The sequence below is a fragment of the Panulirus ornatus genome, chromosome 35 (assembly GCF_036320965.1).
Source record: "Panulirus ornatus isolate Po-2019 chromosome 35, ASM3632096v1, whole genome shotgun sequence".
Lineage (NCBI taxonomy): Eukaryota > Metazoa > Arthropoda > Malacostraca > Decapoda > Palinuridae > Panulirus > Panulirus ornatus.
In genome coordinates, this window is record NC_092258.1 from 13,605,621 (window position 1) to 13,625,244 (window position 19,624).

Below are 19,624 nucleotides of genomic sequence, written 5' to 3' on the forward strand. Positions count from 1 at the left end.
GTAAGGGTTGGCAAGTGGAGTAAGCACGGGTCTTGGGTGGAGCATGATATGTTCATGTCTTCAGGTTAGTCTCACAGTTACCACCATCGTGTGCCGATGTGTGCTACCTATGCGATTTGGCTATATGTGCTGATGTAATTTTCCTGCAACCCACTGTGTTTATGGTTGTAACATCTTCTCGTACCCAAGAACCAGCAGTTAACTGGAAGAGAACCTCTTTGACATTAGAAATGAAGCTAGGAATATTACAACATGCTGATGCTGCTGAGGGAGCATCGGTGCTTTGTCATCCTTACAGCTTGGTTGAAATTTGCCAGTGCTATATGTTTTCATGAAACATAACCAGTGCATAAAGTGAGGGGCAGGCAGTTTCAGAATTACTTGATATATTGAAAATAAAACTTGAATGCTGGTGTTTTTGTTATCTAAAATGGCCAATTTTCTCAAGCATTTTGGCTCACATATGTTTTATTCAATATCTTTATTTCCTCATCATGGTGGCCTGGTTATGGATAGGGGATTAGAGAATGGATATTAGCAAATGAGGCCTTTGTCTGTTCTTGGCACTACTTCACTAATGCGGAAAACCTCAAACTAGCATGAAAGAGAGAAAAGCATTATGATACATGCCATACTCTTACACATCTTGGCTTTATAACATACATAACTAATTTGGTGAAAACATGGAAAGTATGAACAAACAACAAATAAGCTGCATTGCGAAAGGGAACAGGTTATGGTTGGGTTTTTTGACTTTGCAGGTGTAGATGGCAGCAACTAGAGGGTGCTAGTGGCATCTTGTTGACATTCATATCATACTTATAAGGTAAAAAGAATGAATGTAAGTACTTCAAATCAACATAAGGGTGGCATAGGTTAGTGAGTTAGTCTCTAGGAGTTTTAAGCTCAAGCACAGGCAGAGAGCAAGAATGTCAGGTTTCTTGGGTCTATTTGCTGATAAGGGAAGTGTTGGCCATCTGCATAGGCTGTTCAGACTTTTGTAACTCCCTGTAGTGAGCTGCAATGACCTGTATATCAACTTGAATTTATCTTCTCGGTCAAAGGGTTAACATAGACCTGTAGCTTAGTCCTCCTTAGAAGTGTTGTCCCTTCTTGTACTCATCTTCACACAGACCTGAGACTTTTTCCCTTTATCATTCCTGAACTGCTCTACCTAAGCTCACTCAGTTCCTCTCCAAGTACATTACCTTCTTCATCATTCATATCACTGCCAGGTGCATGAACATTAATAATCACCCATCTCTCATAGATTTCTCTTGTTGTAACTTTTATTAGACAAAAACTATTTTTGCAATCTTTAACATAATTCCACAGCTTATTCCTCATCAGATATGCCAGCCCTTCTTTTGTACTTTTCTTCTCTCAGATCCCAGATTTATCACCTTGAATACTGACCAACCCTGCCTATATATGTATATGTGCTGTCCCAGGGCATAGGTGAGAAAGAACATTACCTATCTATGTGACACTTGGCTGCCATGCCTATATATGTATATGTGCTGTCCCAGGGCATAGGTGAGAAAGAACATTACCTACCTATGTGACACTTGGGTGCCATAGAAGGTGACTGAGAGGGGCAGGAATAGGGGTTAGAAATCCCCTACTACAATATCATCATTTTCTTAATGGAAAAAGGGCCCAAGCAAGGATTTTTCCTTGAAAGCTTTATCATCTTTTCCTGATACTATCTCATGAAGGAGGAAAATGCAAGCAAATATAGTATATGAATGATATATATTCCCAGTTGCTTCTCCTGTCTTATTAAGTTAGCTTCAAGAACAAACATTAACTGGCCTGATATGCACACATGCACAATATATCTGTTATGAATTATATATTGAAACCAGAGCCTACCTCACAGATTACTGTATAGCCTACCTTGGCCATATCATATTCCCTGGTTCAGTCCATTAGCAACATGTTGTCCCCTTATATCTAATGCATGCCTCTCATCCTCCTGAATATTCAAGCCATGATATCCCAAAGCCTCCTTCATTCCATCTTTCCATTTTCTTCTCAGTCTTCCCCTCCCTCTTCCTTTCTCAACTTCTAACAGCTCCTATTTGTCAGTCTTTCTTCATTCATCCTCTTCCTGTCCAAAACGTTTGAGCACAATGGTCACCTGTCTCAGTTAGAATGCTCTTACTGCCTCACTTCTTTCTTACAGTCATTCCTTAACCAATCAGGCCATGCTACAGCACATATTGTCCTCAGTTATTTCATTTCCAACATGTCTATCTTCTTCATTTCTTAAAAGTTCAAGGCCCAAGACAGGATTGTACAGTGCAGTTGGAACATCTTTACCCTCAGACATTTCCATCTTTGCCCAAAGACACTAATTTATCCTTAACTATTTAGAGGTAGTCAATGTCAACTTCATATGAGATTAGCATAGTTTAGAGTGATCAACATCACATGAAAATTAATTCCTGAATTGGTTCCTCTGCCTCAAGTTGAAATGTATGGCCATTAATGGCCAAAAATATGGCAATCCGTATTTTTAAGACAATCCAACCTAAACTTCTCTATACAGGTCAGTTTGTATGGAACTGTCAAAAAAGCCTGTACTTAACCTATGTCCTTACCTTATGTAATAATTTTTGAAGCTCTGTAACTCTACAGTATGATACATTTTAATGATGAGAACTCTTAGTAATCATACTTGTATGTGAGAAAACACTATCAGAAACATCATGAAATTCACTCAGTATACTTGAAATTGCTTCTGGAGCAGCATAATGTAAGTTTAAGGCCACACAGCACTCATAAGTAATGGCTAATTACTAGGTTGAGTTGTATATCATTTCATTTAAAAAATTATGTCATAGTTGATTAGCATAAACTTTAAAAGACATTTTTTTAGAATACTAGAGAATATGATGCCTTCTTTACTTGAACAGCTAAGCTGTAGAATTTTCATTCCCTCTTCATATAACCCTTCTTCCTTTAAGAGTCAGATAAACAAAATACCTGTGGAACCCTGATTGATTTTTACTTTCACCTGAGGTGTCCTTGATTGTGGAATATATTTTCTGCACCACGTTGGTCACTATAAAAGAAAAATCCTGCTGACAGTGTCACTACATGTTACAACTACCACAGTGAAAAGTTAAAGCTCCCAGAACCTTAGTGCCACCTCACTCACCCAAGGACTCATTTCAGCCCCTATGGTTCGATCTACTGCCACATCCACTCCCAGGTACCAAAAACACTTCACTTCCTCCAGGCCCTTTTCATTCAGACTTACACTTAAACCAAACTGTGTTATCTTCCTGCTGCACCTCATTACCTTACTTCTATTTACATCTATTATCAACTTTCTTCTATTACACACACTCCCAAACCCCATCACTAGCTTCTGGAGTTTCTAGAGTTATGTCATCTGCAAACAGCAACTGATTCATTTCCCCACCTCACCCCTAGCCTCAAATTTAGAGGAAAGGTAAAGAAAGAGGAAAGAGTAGTTCAACAAAATATGATAAAAAGTAAAGGAGCTTTGAGTTGTGCTGTGGTGAAGATATAAGAAGCACTGTCATCAGTCAGGATTTATTAGATATATGAAAGCAAGGAATGGGTTTAGAGAAGATAAGAAAGGAGGAGAGAAACTTTGAAAAGTATATTGTATTAAAGATGAAAATGTAGATTTTTTTCCATAAATTCATCAGGATTAAATTATCTTAAAGATCAGTTAATCAGGCTGAGGAATTCACAGAGAGAGTTGTAGAGAATAAGAAAAGGATATGTGAAGAGGTATATGAAAATCTCAAAAGTGCTTTCACGGAGGAAAACTATAGTCCCAGCACCAATGAGATGAAATGGGGAGGAGGTCATAGAAAGCATTGACATATCTAGAAAAGACATTAAAAGAATACATCAGGTTCTCAAGCCATATAAGGCTTATGATCCTTATGAAATTTCACATTTGCTGAAGTGTGAGCAAAAATGCTTGACAAACTTCTTGAAATGGTGTTCAAAATGTTACCTGGAGAATGGCAAAGTGCCAAGGGAGTGGAAAAGGGCAAATGCCATATCTTTTTAAGAAAGAAGACTAGAATGAAATGAACTACAGCATGATGTCCCTAACAAATGTGGTAAGTAGAGTACTGGAAAAGATAATCAGAAAGCAATTGGATAACTTCTTTTGAAGAATAGAAATTACCTGTTGTGAAAGAGAAGCACATGCTTAAGCCTCTTAGATTTCTATGAAAGTGAACTCAGTATTGTGCAAGAGATGGTTGGATTGATTGTATCTGGACTGACAAAAAGCATTTGACATTGAACCACATGGAAGGCTGATTAAAACCTGGTTCATCTGTGAGGAGTAAGGGAAAGACTACTTTGTTACTTGGATTATCTTAGGGAAATTAGGAGTAGACATCATCCCCCAACTTGTCGCAAGAATCCCATGGTAGCAAAATATTAAAATTGCCTTTTAAGTTCATGTATAAGGAAATAATCAGCAAATGACTCACATCATACATAAGGCCAAAATTAGAATATGCTTTTCAAGTGAACCTCTGCAGTGTATTGATTAGCAATTCTGACTGCTACACATTCATGGGCTGCCAAGGGGTTGAGTCCACATAGGTTCAAATCCTGGTCATAGCAGCTGGTATGCAGTTAACCCAGTTGTTTATCCTCCCATAGGGTTTGGTCAATAGATCAGGTACCTGGCTTAGGCTAGAGTATATATATGTATATTCATACTTTTTTCATACATATTTGCCTCTATTGAAAAAGTAAAAACTGAACAGGAGGATTTCCAGCCCTCTGCTCCCTCCCCTTTTAGTCACCTTTTACGACATGCAGGAATATGTGGGAAGTATACTTTCTCCCCATCCCCAGGGTTATATATATATATGTATGTATGTATATATATATATATATATATATATATATATATATATATATATATATATATATATATATATATATATATTATCCCTGGGGATAGGGGAGAAAGAATACTTCCCACGTATTCCCTGCGTGTCGTAGAAGGCGACTAAAAGGGAAGGGAGCGGGGGGCTGGAAATCCTCCCCTCCCGGTTTTTTTTTTTTTTTTTTTCCCCAAAAGAAGGAACAGAGGAGGGGGCCAGGTGAGGGTATTCCCTAAAAGGCCCAGTCCTCTGTTCTTAACGCTACCTCGCTATCGCGGGAAATGGCGAATAGTATGAAAAAAAACATATATATATATATATATATATATATATATATATATATATATATATATATATATATATATATATATATATATATATATATATCTTTTCTTTCAAACTATTTGTCATTTCCCGCATTAGCAAGGTAGTGTTTAGGACAGAGGACTGGGACTCTGAGGGAATATCCTCACCTGGCCCCCTTCTCTGTTCCTTCTTTTGGAAAATTAAAAAAAAAACAAGAGGGGAGGATTTCCAGCCCCCACTCCCTCCCCTTTTAGTCGCCTTCTATGACACGCAGAGAATACATGGGAAGTATTCTTTCTCCCCATCCCCATATATATATATATATATATATATATATATATATATATATATATATATATATATATATATATATATATATTATCCCTGGGGATAGGGGAGAAAGAATACTTCCCACGTATTCCTTGCTTGTCGTAGAAGGCAACTAAAAGGGAAGGGAGCGGGGGGCTGGAAATCCTCCCCTCTCTTTTTTTTTCTTTTTTTTCTTTTTTTTTTCTTTAAAGAAAGAACAGAGAAGGGGGCCAGGTGAGGATATTCCCTAAAAGGCCCAGTCCTCTGTTCTTAACGCTACCTTGCTAATGTGGGAAATGGCGAATAGTATGAAAAAAAAAAAAAAATATATATATATATATATATATATATATATATATATATATATATATATATATATATATATATATATATATATATATATATACGTCCTGTTAATGGATTGAACCAGGGCATGTGAACCATCTGGGGTAAACCACGGAAAGTTCTTTGGGCCTGTATGTGGAAAGGGAGCTGTGGTTTTGGTGCATTATTACATGACAGATAGAGACTGTGTGAATGAATGTGGCCTTTGTTGTCTTTTCCTAGCGGTACCTCGCGCACATTTGGGGAGAGGGGGTTGTTATTTCATGTGTGGCGGGGTGGCGATGGGAATGAATAAAGGCAGACAGTATGAATTATGTACATGTGTATATATGTATATGTCTGTGTGTGTATATATATATATATATGTATACATTGAGATGTATAGGTATGTATATTTGCGTGTGTGGACGTGTATGTATATACATGTGTATGTGGGTGGGTTGGGCCATTTCTTTCGTCTTTTTCCTTGTGCTACCTCGGTAATGCGGGAGACAGCGACAAAGCAAAATAGATGAATAAATAATATATACCCAGAGTATTATTAAATTTTAGGGAGAATAAAAAGATGTTTTGGAAGGAGGTAAATAAAGTGCATAAGACAAGAGAACAAATGGGAACATAGGTGAGGGGGGCTAATGGGGAGGTAATAACAAGTGGTGAAGTGAGAAGGAGATGGAGTGAGTATTTTGAAGGTATGTTGAATGTGTTTGATGATAGGGTAGCAGATATAGGGTGTTTTGGTTGAGGTGGTGTGCGAAGTGAGAGGGTTAGGTTTGGTGAACAGAGAAGAGGTAATGAAAGCATTGCAGATGAAAGCCGGCAAGGCAGTGGGATTAGATGGTATTGCAGTGTAATTTATTAAGAAAATGGGGTAGCTGTGTTGTTGACTGGATGGTGAGGATATTCAGTGTATGTATGGTTCATGGTGAAGTGCCTGAGGATTGACAGAATGCATGCATAGTGCCATTGTACAAAGGCAAAGGGCATCAAGGTGAGTGTTCAAATGACAGAGGTATATCTTTGTTGAGTATTCCTTGGAAATTATATGGGAGGGTATTGATTGAGAGGGTAAAGGCATGTACAGAGCATTAGATTGGGAAGAGCACTGTGGTTTCAGAAGTGGTAAAGGATATGTAGATCAGATGTTTGCTTTGAAGAATGTATGTGAGGAATACTTAGAAAAACAGATGGATTTGTATGTAGCATTTATGGATCTGGAGAAGGCATATAATAGAGTTGACAGAGATACTTTGTGGAAGGCATTAAGAGTATGTGGTGTGGGAGATAAGTTGCTAGAAGCAAGGAAAAGTTTTTGTCAAGGATGTAAGGCATATGTACGAGTAGGAAGAGAGGAAAGTGATTGGTTCCCAGTGAATGTCAGTTTGTGGCATGATGTCTCTGTGGTTGTTTACTTTGTTTATGGATTGGTTGTTAGTGAGGTGAATGCAAGAGTTTTGGAGAGAGGGGCAAATATGCAGTCAGTTGTGGATAAGAGTCCTTGGGAAGTGAGTCAGTTGTTGTTCGCTGATGATAAGGCGCTGGTGGCTGATTCTAGTGAGAAACTGCAGAAGCTGGTGACTGAGTTTGGTAAAGTGTGTGAAAGAAGAAAGCTGAGAGTAAATGTGAATAAGAGCAAAGTTATTAGGTTCAGTAGGGTTGAGGGAGAAATTAATTAGGAGGTAAGTTTGAATGGAGAAAAACTGGAGGAAGTGAAGTGTTTTAGATATCTGGGAGTGGATTTGGCAGCGGATGGAACCATGGAAGCAGAAGTGAGTCACAGGGTGGGGGAGGGGCAAAGGTTCTGGACGCATTGAAGAATGTGTGGAAGACGAGAATGTTATCTGGGAAAGCAAAAATGGGTATGTTTGAAGGAATAGTGGTTCCAACAGTGTTATATGGTTGAGAGGCAAAGAAAACAGACTAAAAGGATACATTTGTTCACATTAAGTCTCTAACTGTCATGCATAATGCACTGAAACCACAGCTCCCATCCATATCCAGGCCCCACAAACCCTTCCATGGCCCACCCCAGACACTTCACATGCCCTGGTTCAGTCCACTGACAGCACTCCAATCCCAGCACACCACATTGTTCCAATCCACTCCATTTCCCACACGCACCCCACCCTCCTGCATGTCTAGGCCCCAACCCAACACACACCCTCCATCCTTCCACCTCCATCCCAGTTTCCTGCCTCTCCCTGTTTGCTCCACCTCTGACATACACATCCCCTTTGTCAACCTATCTTCACTCATGAATGAGGAACACTTGACAAAAAGGACACCTGTCAGAAGTAGAGGGAACAAGGAGAATTTGCAAACCAAATTGATGGTGGAAGGATGGAGTAAAAGAGGCCCAGAGCAATCAGGGCCCAAACAAGGAGGAAGGTGAAAGGCATGCAGGGAATAAAGTGAACCAGAATGATGTGGCACACCAGGAACAGAGAAGGGGGCTAAGTGAGGATATTCCTTCTAATTCTCAACCTCTTTTCTTAACGCTACCTCACTTACTCTGGAAATAGTGAATATGTATAATATATATATATATATATATATATATATATATATATTTTTTTTTTTTTCTTTTTTTTTTATACTTTGTTGCTGTCTCCCGCGTTTGCGAGGTAGCGCAAGGAAACAGACGAAATAAATGGCCCAACCCCCCCCATACACATGTATATACATACGTCCACACACGCAAATATACACTCCTACACAGCTTTCCATGGTTTACCCCAGACGCTTCACATGCCTTGATTCAATCCACTGACAGCACGTCAGCCCCGGTATACCACATCGCTCCAATTCACTCTATTCCTTGCCCTCCTTTCACCCTCCTGCATGTTCAGGTATTCTTAATACCTTCCACAGAGCATCTCTATCAACTCTATCATATGCCTTCTCCAGATCCATAAATGCTACATACAAATCCATTTGCTTTTCTAAGTATTTCTCACATACATTCTTCAAAGCAAACACCTGATCCACACATCCTCTACCGCTTCTGAAACCACACTGCTCTTCCCCAATCTGATGCTCTGTACATGCCTTCACCCTCTCAATCAATACCCTCCCATATAATTTACCAGGAATACTCAACAAACTTATACCTCTGTAATTTGAGCACTCACACTTATCCCCTTTGCCTTTGTACAATGGCACTATGCATGCATTCCGCCAATCCTCAGGCACCTCACCATGAGTCATACATACATTAAATAACCTTACCAACCAGTCAACAATACAGTCACCCCCTTTTTTAATAAATTCCACTGCAATACCATCCAAACCTGCTGCCTTGCCGGATTTCATCTTCTGCAAAGCTTTTACTACCTCTTCTCTGTTTACCAAATCATTTTCCCTAACCCTCTCACTTTGCACACCACCTCGACCAAAACACCCTATATCTGCCACTCTATCATCAAACACATTCAACAAACCTTCAAAATACTCACTCCATCTCCTCACATCACCACTACTTGTTATCACCTCCCCATTTGCGCCCTTCACTGAAGTTCCCATTTGCTCCCTTGTCTTACGCACTTTATTTACCTCCTTCCAGAACATCTTTTTATTCTCCCTAAAATTTAATGATACTCTCTCACCCCAACTCTCATTTGCCCTTTTTTTCACCTCTTGCACCTTTCTCTTGACCTCCTGTCTCTTTCTTTTATACATCTCCCACTCAATTGCATTTTTTCCCTGCAAAAATCGTCCAAATGCCTCTCTCTTCTCTTTCACTAATACTCTTACTTCTTCATCCCACCACTCACTACCCTTTCTAATCAACCCATCTCCCACTCTTCTCATGCCACAAGCATCTTTTGCACAATCCATCACTGATTCCCTAAATACATCCCATTCCTCCCCCACTCCCCTTACTTCCATTGTTCTCACCTTTTTCCATTCTGTACTCAGTCTCTCCTGGTACTTCCTCACACAAGTCTCCTTCCCAAGCTCACTTACTCTCACCACCCTCTTCACCCCAACATTCACTCTTCTTTTCTGAAAACCCATACAAATCTTCACCTTAGCCTCCACAAGATAATGATCAGACATCCCTCCAGGTATTAAGAATATATGGTGTGGGAGGCAAGTTGTTAGAAGCAGTGAAAAGTTTTTATCGAGGATGTAAGGCATGTGTACGTGTAGGAAGAGAGGAAAGTGATTGCTTCTCAGTGAATGTAGGTTTGCGGCAGGGATGTGTGATGTCTCCATGGTTGTTTAATTTGTTTATGGATGGGGTTGTTAGGGAGGTGAATGCAAGAGTTTTGGAAAGAGGGGCAAGTCTGTTGGGGATGAGAGAGCTTGGGAAGTGAGTCAGTTGTTGTTCGCTGATGATACAGCGCTGGTGGCTGATTCATGTGAGAAACTGCAGAAGCTGGTGACTGAGTTTGGTAAAGTGTGTGAAAGAAGAAAGTTAAGAGTAAATGTGAATAAGAGCAAGGTTATTAGGTACAGTAGGGTTGAGGGTCAAGTCAATTGGGAGGTGAGTTTGAATGGAGAAAAACTGGAGGAAGTGAAGTGTTTTAGATATCTGGGAGTGGATCTGGCAGCGGATGGAACCATGGAAGCGGAAGTGGATCATAGGGTGGGGGAGGGGGCGAAAATTCTGGGAGCCTTGAAGAATGTGTGGAAGTCGAGAACATTATCTCAGAAAGCAAAAATGGGTATGTTTGAAGGAATAGTGGTTCCAACAATGTTGTATGGTTGCGAGGCGTGGGCTATGGATAGAGTGGTGCGCAGGAGGATGGATGTGCTGGAAATGAGATGTTTGAGGACAATGTGTGGTGTGAGGTGGTTTGATCGAGTAAGTAACGTAAGGGTAAGAGAGATGTGTGGAAATAAAAAGAGCGTGGTTGAGAGAGCAGAAGAGGGTGTTTTGAAATGGTTTGGGCACATGGAGAGAATGAGTGAGGAAAGATTGACCAAGAGGATATATGTGTCGGAGGTGGAGGGAACGAGGAGAAGAGGGAGACCAAATTGGAGGTGGAAAGATGGAGTGAAGAAGATTTTGTGTGATCGGGGCCTGAACATGCAGGAGGGTGAAAGGAGGGCAAGGAATAGAGTGAATTGGAGCGATGTGGTATACCGGGGTTGACGTGCTGTCAGTGGATTGAATCAGGGCATGTGAAGCGTCTGGGGTAAACCATGGAAAGCTGTGTAGGTATGTATATTTGCGTGTGTGGACGTATGTATATACATGTGTATGAGGGTAGGTTGGGCCATTTCTTTCGTCTGTTTCCTTGCGCTACCTCGCAAACGCGGGAGACAGCGACAAAGCAAAAAAAAAAAGAAAAATATATATATATATATATATATATATATATATATATATATATATATATATATATATATATATATATATATATATTGTTTTTTCTCCTTTTTTTCTTTTAATACTATTTGCCATTTCTCACTATAGCGAGGTAGCATTAAAAACAGAGGACTAAGCCTTTGAGGGAAATCCTCACTTGGCCCTCTTCTCTGTTCCTTCTTTTGGAAAATTCAGAATGAAAGGGGAGGATTTCCAGCCCCCCAGCTCCCTCCCCCGTTAGTCGCCTTCTACGACACATGAAGAATGCACGGGAAGTATTTTTTCTCCTCTATCCCTGGGGACAGGGGAGAAAGAATACTTCCCATGCATTCCTCATGTGTTGTAGAAGGCGATTAAAGGGGATAGGAGAGAGGGGCTAGAAACCCTCCCCTCCTTGTATTTTAACTTTCTAAAAGGGGAAACAGAAGAAGGACTCACGCGGGGAGTGCTCATCCTCCTCGAAGGCTCAGACTGGGGGTGTCTAAATGTGTGTGGATGTAACCAAGATGAGAAAAAAGGAGAGATAGGTAGTATGTTTGAGGAAAGGAACCTGGATGTTTTGGCTCTGAGTGAAACGAAGCTCAAGAGTAAAGGGGAAGAGTGGTTTAGGAATGTCTTGGAAGTAAAGTCAAGGGTTTGTGAGAGGAAAAGAGCAAGGGAAGGAGTAGCACTATTCGTGAAACAGGAGTTGTGGGAGTATGTGATGGATTGTAAGAAAGTAAACTCAAGAGTGATATGGGTAAAACTGAAAGTGGATGGAGAGAGATGGGTGATTATTGGTGCCTGTGCACTTGGGCATGAGAAGAAAGATCATGAGAGACAAGTATTTTGGGAGCAGCTTAGTGAGTGTATAAGTAGTTTTGATGCACGAGACTGGGTTATAGTAATAGGTGATTTCAATGCAAAGGTGAGTAATGTGGCAGTTGATGAAATAATTGGTGCACATGAAGTGTTCAGTGTTGTATTTTGGAAATGGTGAAGAGCTTGTAGATTTGTGTGCTGAAAAAGGACTAGCGATTGGGAATATCTGGTATAAAAACAGAGATATACATAAGTATACGTATGTAAGTAAGAGAGATGGCCAGAGAGCATTATTGGATTACGTGTTAATTGATAGGCGCGTGAAAGAGAGACTTTTGGATGTTAATGTGCTGAGAGGTGCAACTGGAGGGATGTCTGATCATTATCTTGTGGAGGTGAAGGTGAAGCTTTGTAGAGGTTTTCAGAATAGAGAGAATGTTGGGGTGAAGATAGTGGTGAGAGTAAGTGAGCTTGGGAAAGAGACTTGTGTGAGAAAGTACCAGGAGAGACTGAGTGCAGAATGGAAAAAGGTGAGAGTAAAGGACGTCAGGGGAGTGGGGGAGGAATGGGATGTATTTAGGGAAGCAGTAATGGCTTGCACAAAAGATGCTTGTGACATGAGAAGCTTGGGAGGTGGGCAGGTTAGAAAGGGTAGTGAGTGGTGGGATGAAGTAAGATTATTAGTGAAAGAGAAGAGAGAGGCATTTGGATGAATTTTGCATGGAAATAATGCAAATGACTGGGAGATGTATAAAAGAAAGAGGCAGGAGGTCAAGAGAAAGGTGCAAGAGGTGAAAAAGAGGGCAAATGAGAATTGGGGTGAGAGATTATCATTAAATTTTAGGGAGAATAAAAAGATGTTTTGGAAGGAGGTAGATAAAGTGCGTAAGACAATAGAATAAATGGGAACATTGGTGAAGGAGGCTAATGGGGAGGTAATAAAAAGTAGTGTTGATGTGAGAAGGAGATAGAGTGAGTATTTTGAAGGTTTGTTAAATGTGTTAGATAATAGAGTGGCAGATATAGAGTGTTTTGGTTGGGGTGGTGTGCGAAGTGAGAGGGTTAGGGAGAATGATTTGGTAAACAGAGAGGAGGTAATAAAAGCTTTGTGGAAGATGAAAGCCAGCAAAGCAGCTGGTTTGGAAGGTATTGCAGTAGAATTTATTAAAAAAGTGGATGACTGTGTTGGTGACTGGTTGGTAAGGATATTTAATGTATGTATAACTTATGGTGATGTGCCTGACAAAGTATAATAAAAAAAAAAATAAATATATATATATATATATATATATATATATATATATATATATATATATATATATATATATATATATATATATATGTGTATATTTTTTTTTTCTTTTTTGCCGCTGTCTCCCGCGTTTGCGAGGTAGCGCAAGGAAACAGACAAGAGAAATGGCCCAACCCACCCCCATACACATGTATATACATACGTCCACACACGCAAATATGCATACCTACACAGCTTTCCATGGTTTACCCCAGACGCTTCACATGCCCTGATTCAATCCACTGACAGCACGTCAACCCCAGTATACCACATCGATCCAATTCACTCTATTCCTTGCCCTCCTTTCACCCTCCTGCATGTTCAGGCCCCGATCACACAAAATCTTTTTCACTCCATCTTTCCACCTCCAATTTGGTCTCCCACTTCTCCTCATTCCCTCCACCTCCGACACATATATCCTCTTGGTCAGTCTTTCCTCACTCATTCTCTCCATGTGCCCAAACCATTTCAAAACACCCTATTCTGCTCTCTCAACCACGCTCTTTTTATTTCCACACATCTCTCTTACCCTTACGTTACTTACTCGATCAAACCACCGCACACCACACATTGTCCTCAAACATCTCATTTCCAGCACATCCATCCTCCTGTGCACAACTCTATCCATAGCCCATGCCTCACAACCATACAACATTGTTGGAACCACTATTCCTTCAAACATACCCATTTTTGTTTTCCGAGATAATGTTCTCGACTTCCACACATTCTTCAAGGCTCCCAGGATTTTCGCCCCCTCCCCCATCCTATGATCCACTTCCGCTTCCATGGTTCCATCCGCTGCCAGATCCACTCCCAGATGTCTAAAACACTTATATATATATATATATATATATATATATATATATATATATATATATATATTTTTTTTTTTTTTCTTTTTCCACTGTCTCCCGCGTTTGTGAGGTAGCGCAAGGAAACAGACGAAAGAAATGGCCCAACCCACCCCCGTACACATGTATATACATACATCCACACACACAAATATACATACCTACACAGCTTTCCATGGTTTACCCCACCCCAGACGCTTCACATGCCCTGATTCAATCCACTGACAGCATGTCAACCCCGGTATACCACATCGATCCAATTCACTCTATTCCTTGCCCTCCTTTCACCCTCCTGCATGTTCAGGCCCCGATCACACAAAATCTTTTTCACTCCATCTTTCCACCTCCAATTTGGTCTCCCACTTCTCCTCGTTCCCTCCACCTCCGACACATATATCCTCTTGGTCAATCTTTCCTCACTCATTCTCTCCATGTGCCCAAACCATTTCAAAACACCCTCTTCTGCTCTCTCAACCACGCTCTTTTTATTTCCACACATCTCTCTTACCCTTACGTTACTTACTCGATCAAACCACCTCACACCACACATTGTCCTCAAACATCTCATTTCCAGCACATCCATCCTCCTGCGCACAACTCTATCCATAGCCCACGCCTCGCAACCATACAACATTGTTGGAACCACTATTCCTTCAAACATACCCATTTTTGCTTTCCGAGATAATGTTCTCGACTTCTACACATTCTTCAAGGCTCCCAGAATTTTCGCCCCCTCCCCCACCCTATGATCCACTTCCGCTTCCATGGTTCCATCCGCTGCCAGATCCACTCCCAGATATCTAAAACACTTTACTTCCTCCAGTTTTTCTCCATTCAAACTTACCTCCCAATTGACTTGACCCTCAACCCTACTGTACCTAATAACCTTGCTCATGAATCAGCCACAAGCGCTGTATCATCAGCGAACAACAACTGACTCATTTCCCAAGCTCTCTCATCCCCAACAGACTTCATACTTGCCCCTCTTCCAAAACTCTTGCATTCACCTCCCTAACAACCTCATCCATGGAGACATCACACACCCCTGCCGCAAACCTACATTCACTGAGAACCAATCACTTTCCTCTCTTCCTATACGTACACATGCCTTACATCCTCGATAAAAACTTTTCACTGCTTCTAACAACTTGCCTCCCACACCATATATTCTTAATACCTTCCACAGAGCATCTCTATCAACTCTATCATATGCCTTCTCCAGATCCATAAATGCTACATACAAATCCATTTGCTTTTCCAAGTATTTCTCACATACATTCTTCAAAGCAAACACCTGATCCACACATCCTCTACCACTTCTTAAACCACACTGCTCTTCCCCAATCTGATGGTCTGTACATGCCTTCACCCTCTCAATCAATACCCTCCCATATAATTTACCAGGAATACTCAACAAACTTATACCTCTGTAATTTGAGCACTCACTCTTATCCCCTTTGCCTTTGTACAATGGCACTATGCATGCATTCCGCCAATCCTCAGGCACCTCACCATGAGTCATACATACATTAAATAACCTTACCAACCAGTCAATAATACAGTCACCCCCTTTTTTAATAAATTCCACTGCAATACCATCCAAACCTGCTGCCTTGCCGGCTTTCATCTTCCGCAAAGCTTTTACTACCTCTTCTCTGTTTACCGAATCATTTTCCCAAACCCTCTCACTTTGCACACCACCTCGACCAAAACACCCTATATCTGCCACTCTATCATCAAACACATTCAACAAACCTTCAAAATACTCACTCCATCTCCTTCTCGCATCACTACTACTTGTTATCACCTCCCCATTTGCGCCCTTCAGTGAAGTTCCCATTTGCTCCCTTGTCTTACGCACTTTATTTACCTCCTTCCAGAACATCTTTTTATTCTCCCTAAAATTTAATGATACTCTCTCACCCCAACTCTCATTTGCCCTCTTTTTCACCTCTTGCACCTTTCTCTTGACCTCCTGTCTCTTTCTTTTATACATCTCCCACTCAATTGCATTTTTCCCTGCAAAAATCATCCAAATGCCTCTCTCTTCTCTTTCACTAATAATCTTACTTCTTCATCCCACCACTCACTACCCTTTCTAATCAACCCACCTCCCACTCTTCTCATGCCACAAGCATCTTTTGTGCAATCCATCACTGATTCCCTAAATACATCCCATTCCTCCCCCACTCCCCTTACTTCCATTGTTCTCACCTTCTTCCATTCTGTACTCAGTCTCTCCTGGTACTTCCTCACACAAGTCTCCTTCCCAAGCTCACTTACTCTCACCACCCTCTTCACCCCAACATTCACTCCTCTTTTCTGAAAACCCATACAAATCTTCACCTTAGCCTCCATAAGATAATGATCAGACATCCCTCCAGTTGCACCTCTCAGCACATTAACATCCAAAAGTCTCTCTTTCGCGCGCCTGTCAATTAACACGTAATCCAGTAACGCTCTCTGGCCATCTCTCCTACTTACATACGTATACTTATGTATATCTCGCTTTTTAAACCAGGTATTCCCAATCACCAGTCCTTTTTCAGCACATAAATCTACAAGCTCTTCACCATTTCCATTTACAACACTGAACACCCCATGCATACCAATTATTCCCTCAACTGCCACATTACTCACCTTTGCATTCAAATCACCCATCACTATAACCCGGTCTCGTGCATCAAAACCACTAACACACTCATTCAGCTGCTCCCAAAACACTTGCCTCTCATGATCTTTCTTCTCATGCCCAGGTGCATATGCACCAATAATCACCCATCTCTCTCCATCAACTTTCAGTTTTACCCATATTACCCATATATATATATATATATATATATATATATATATATATATATATATATATATATGGAGGAAGTGAAGTGTTTTAGATATCTGGGAGTGGATCTGTCAGCGGATGGAACCATGGAAGCGGAAGTGGATCATAGGGTGGGGGAGGGGGCGAAAATTTTGGGAGCCTTGAAAAATGTGTGGAAGTCGAGAACATTATCTCGGAAAGCAAAAATGGGTATGTTTGAAGGAATAGTGGTTCCAACAATGTTGTATGGTTGCGAGGCGTGGGCTATGGATAGAGTTGTGCGCAGGAGGATGGATGTGCTGGAAATGAGATGTTTGAGGACAATGTGTGGTGTGAGGTGGTTTGATCGAGTAAGTAACGTAAGGGTAAGAGAGATGTGTGGAAATAAAAAGAGCGTGGTTGAGAGAGCAGAAGAGGGTGTTTTGAAATGGTTTGGGCACATGGAGAGAATGAGTGAGGAAAGATTGACCAAGAGGATATATGTGTCGGAGGTGGAGGGAACGAGGAGAAGAGGGAGACCAAATTGGAGGTGGAAAGATGGAGTGAAAAAGATTTTGTGTGACCGGGGCCTGAACATGCAGGAGGGTGAAAGGAGGGCAAGGAATAGAGTGAATTGGAGCGATGTGGTATACAGGGGTTGACGTGCTGTCAGTGGAGTGAATCAAGGCATGTGAAGCGTCTGGGGTAAACCATGGAAAGCTGTGCAGGTATGTATATTTGCGTGTGTGGACGTGTGTATGTACATGTGTATGGGGGGGGGGGGTTGGGCCATTTCTTTCGTCTGTTTCCTTGCGCTACCTCGCAAACGCGGGAGACAGCGACAAAGTATAAAAAAAAAAAAAAAAAATATATATATATATATATATATATATATATATATATATATATATATATATATATATATATATATATACGTATATATATATATATATATATATATATATATATATATATATATATATATATATATATATGTGTGTGTGTGTGTGTGTGTGTGTATATGACTCATGGTGAGGTGCCTGAGGATTAGCGGAATGCGTGCATAGTGCCATTGTACAAAGGCAAAGGGGATAAGAGTGAGTGCTCAAATTACAGAGGTATAAGTTTGTTGAGTATTCCTGGTAAATTATATGGGAGGGTATTGACTGAGAGGGTGAAGGCATGTACAGAGCATCAGATTGGGGAAGAGCAGTGTGGTTTCAGAAGTGGTTGAGGATGTATGGATCAGGTGTTTGCTTTGAAGAATGTATGTGAGAAATACTTAGAAAAGCAAGTGGATTTGTATGTAGCATTTATGGATCTGGAGAAGGCATATGATAGAGTTGATAGAGATGCTCTGTGGAAGGTATTAAGAATATATGGTGTGGGAGGCAAGTTGTTAGAAGCAGTGAAAAGTTTTTATCGAGGATGTAAGGCATGTGTACGTGTAGGAAGAGAGGAAAGTGATTGGTTCTCAGTGAATGTAGGTTTGCGGCAGGGGTGTGTGATGTCTCCATGGTTGTTTAATTTGTTTATGGATGGGGTTGTTAGGGAGGTGAATGCAAGAGTTTTGGAAAGAGGGGCAAGTATGAAGTCTGTTGTGGAGGAGAGAGCTTGGGAAGTGAGTCAGTTGTTGTTCGCTGATGATACAGCGCTGGTGGCTGATTCATGTGAGAAACTGCAGAAGCTGGTGACTGAGTTTGGTAAAGTGTGAGAAAGAAGAAAGCTGAGAGTAAATGTGAATAAGAGCAAGGTTATTAGGTACAGTAGGGTTGAGGGTCAAGTCAATTGGGAAGTAAGTTTGAATGGAGAAAAACTGGAGGAAGTAAAGTGTTTTAGATATCTGGGTGTGGATGTGCTAGCGGATGGAACCATGGAAGCGGAAGTGAATCATAGGGTGGGGGAGGGGGCGAAAATTCTGGGGGCCTTGAAGAATGTGTGGAAGTCGAGAACATTATCTCGGAAAGCAAAAATGGGTATGTTTGAAGGAATAGTGGTTCCAACAATGTTGTATGGTTGCGAGGCATGGGCTATGGATAGAGTTGTGCGCAGGAGGGTGGATGTGCTGGAAATGAGATGTTTGAGGACAATGTGTGGTGTGAGGTGGTTTGATCGAGTAAGTAATGTAAGGGTAAGAGAGATGTGTGGAAATAAAAAGAGCGTGGTTGAGAGAGCAGAAGAGGTGTTTTGAAATGGTTTGGGTACATGGAGAGAATGAGTGAGGAAAGATTGACCAAGAGGATATATGTGTCGGAGGTGGAGGGAACGAGGAGAAGTGGGAGACCACAATGGAGGTGGAAAGATAGATAGATAGATAGATAGATAGATATAGATATAATTATACTTGATTGCCATTTCCCATTTCAGTGAGGTAGCTCCAGGAAACACGAAAAAAGGCCACATCTGCTCACACTCAATCTCTAGCTGTCGTGTGTAATGCACCAAAACCAGGAGCAGGTTTTCTCTAATGTACATAGAATTGAATATGACAGCATGTTTAGATTTATTGATATTCTTTCTCATGGTTTCTAATTTTCTTAGTATTAGTCTACCATTAGGCGGGTGTTCAAACACCATTTCTTAATAGTTATCCATTTATTTCAATCAAGTTTTGCCTTCACAGAGGCATCATTAGGAATCTATAAAAGAGAAAAACTCAAACAAAATGCAAGCAAAATATAAAAAACACTTGGAAAAAACACAGCA